The sequence below is a fragment of the Fukomys damarensis genome, unplaced genomic scaffold (genome assembly GCF_012274545.1).
Source record: "Fukomys damarensis isolate Sample0158 unplaced genomic scaffold, DMR_v1.0_HiC HiC_scaffold_19, whole genome shotgun sequence".
NCBI lineage: Eukaryota > Metazoa > Chordata > Mammalia > Rodentia > Bathyergidae > Fukomys > Fukomys damarensis.
Window position 1 is genome coordinate 42,158,241 of NW_022900931.1, and position 3,247 is coordinate 42,161,487.

Below are 3,247 nucleotides of genomic sequence, written 5' to 3' on the forward strand. Positions count from 1 at the left end.
TATATATGCGCACTTCAGGAAAAGAGAGATTTGTATTGAGATATCATGAAATTGACTCACTTTTTTGGCCTCTACAATTACAAGAGGTGCTCAAAGTGATGGCCATTAACTTCCAGACATTTATTAGTACGACGAACTCCTGCTTGGGTGACCTTAGTCAAAGGTCAAAGTGTCCACTGAGATGACGGCATGAGCATTTTCCATTTGCACTTTAAGGGCCAGCAGTGTAAAGTGGGTTTTCTGTTATATACGACATCTAGGGCTCTCCATTAGATAAAACTCTGGAGTTAAATCAAGAGTACAAGCATATGGTGCATTATACTTTTCCTGAAGTTTGTATACATTTTTTGGTGGGCCCTATATATTTCTCCCAAAGACCTTCCGTAGCAGCAATAATTACTGTTCAGTAGATTTTGTTGAGTTTAATTGACCATGGCCAAGTCTTCCTAACTACGAGTGGTTTCATTGAATGAACAGCAGGGGGCAGCAAATTCAGTTTAAAAAGAATCTGGCACCCAAAATGAAGACGTAAGAATAAACTGGTTCACGCTAGGAGGCAGTGCAGTTAAAAAATAAATTAAAATTAAAAAAAAATTTTTTTTTACATTGACAGTTTGAATTCCAATCCTGGCCCTTCCCCTTTTAGCCAAATGGAGTTGGGCAATTTCTTTAATCTTCTTTAGCCTCAGGAAGGTCATTAATAAAATGTTAATGCCAGCACGATTGATCATATTTTAGCTAAATTGCAGACATCATCACTACAAACGTTTGAGTCCCTGGAGAAATGCTGTTTATTACTATGCTCCAGTTTGCCCCCACCCTACCACCATCTCCTCAGACAGCACTGTCATTTTCCCAGAGTTCCCACAACCGGAAGCTTCCCATGATTCCTTGCACCCCCTCATCCCTCAAAACCAACAGGAAAGCATATTGACTCTGCCTCCCCCGAATATCTAATATCTGCCGATTTCTCTTTATTACTGCTGCTACTGCCCTAGCCTACACCTCCTTTACCTTCTTTCCCTAATGCCACCCCTAGCACAGTGCTTATATGATCAGGAGGAATACAGAACCCAGCTTTTTTATGAGAAGCAGAGAAGTTGGACCACACTTTACACATTCCAGTTTTCCTAGAGATATACGCAGGACTAGCTTTGGCCTTGCTTGTCTCAGACAGAACTGATGGGGATATGGCAGAAGCTAAACTTTAGGGCACTATGGAGTACAAAGCAAGGGTTTGAACAATTGTGTGAGCACTCACCATAGTTCTTATCCCAAGCTTAGCACATTGTGAGCAAGAGAAAGACCCCAGCTTCCAGCTTTTCCCTGGGAGCAGAGGTGCACTATTATCTTAGCATTCCAATCCATGCATAGCGACCTGAATGAGTGGTTTTGTCCAACAGTCTTGGAGAGATGATAGAACCTGGCATACTCTAAACACTTTAGCAATACCGAGAACAAAGACATTAATTTGGATAACTATGAGGGTGCAAGAGACCCTGGAATAAGGTTGGCTAAAATTCCCTCAGGTCTTTGGAATGGTTTATGCTCTTTCCTAGTCCTGTGGATAAACTCCAGGGTGGACAGTCTGTGGCTAGGAAATTTACCAAGTCTTGCCTATAACAGATGCCCTTTTCATCCTATTTGCCCTCTTATCTTGTTTTCTTGGTTACTGCTAACTGCCACCTCTTTTGTCATTCAAACTTCTCTCTAGATTCATTCAGTTTCTCCTCTGTGTGGATTTGTGGTTGCTCTGGTCATGTTCTATGCATGCTTGGGGGGCTGGTGTTCGGGATCAGATTGAAACTCTAAGCCCTTAAGAACAGAGAGTTTGTCCTGAAGACTGGTCGCATAAAACCCCTGTGTTTGATGGACTTGGCACCCTCTGGAATCTCCAAGCTGGAAGATCCTTCAGTAGCCTGGTTCCTCCATCTCCACCATCCTGCTCATTCCACCACAGAGAATAGTACAAGTCCAAAAGAAGCCTGGGGAGGGTCTCTTTAATTCATTTTTGTTTGTTTCTTTGTTGTAACTCACTTTAGTGTGGAAGCACCAACCTTCCTCCTGGGAAGGCCTTCTTTATATCCAGCTCAATTCTGTCTGATTCCTAAGTTATTCTGGCTTTTTTTGTGTGTATGTATTAATGGGGCTGGAAACCAATTGTCATAAGAGCTTAGTGTTATAGACACTCTTGTTATTAATAGAGTAATTATTCTCCTATTTCTCCCAGATAATTGTTCAATTTTAAAGTTATTTATTCATCGAGCATTACCGATCATTTATTATATGCCAAATTCATTGAGAATAGAAATTTGAATAAGATCCAATCTCTGCCCTCATAATTTGTAGTCTAGTGGGAGTATAATAACCTTAAAAACCATGGACTGGATTGATGGAGTCAAAGAACCTCCATGTCTTCATGCAGTTTTGGGGTCATATGTGCACATTTCTGATAGAGGACAAATTCTCTTCTACCAGATTCTAAGCAGGGACCATGACACAAAAGAACCCACAGTGACATAGACATAGTCACAAGCATCATTAAATTCATGGCCACAGTCAGAGTGAGGGAGAGGGCTTCCTGTGTGGTCTCTACAGGGAGAGAATCAGTACTCAGTCCAGGAGGAATCCTATGAACAAGCAATGGGGGCATCTGATGCTTCAGAGACCCACCTGGCTCCCGGATGGAGAAGGGGCCTGTTGGAGGTGTTATGTTGAAAGTAAACCTCACTGTCGGGCCAGGGATTTAGCTCAGTGGTGCCACCACTGCCTGTCTTACAACAAGGATCTGAGTTCAAAGAAAAAAGAAAGTACTCTCTCTGTCATTGAATTCTACTTTGGTGACTTCTTCATATTTTCCACAGCTTTATTATTTTCATTTTTGTTCTCAAAATATAGTCAAATTCTCTGTGGTACCTCTGCACTCGTAAGATAGGACCAAACAGGGCACTCCCTGGTTAGTTACATGACACAGCTTGTTAATGGTATTGGAGAGTACTCTGTTCTGGGCCTGGGTCTGGCATCGTTGGGCCAACAGGGCCATAGTTACACATTCACATAGTTACACACTCACTTTAAGATGACTATCCATTTAAAATGTTATTATTACTTCCAAAATTTGCATTCCTTGCAGCTTTTTTCATATATATATATGAATATATATTTATTTATGTATATGGTGATATACATAACATATATGTATATTGTATGATATATTCTATCAATGCTGCATGGACTACAATAATAT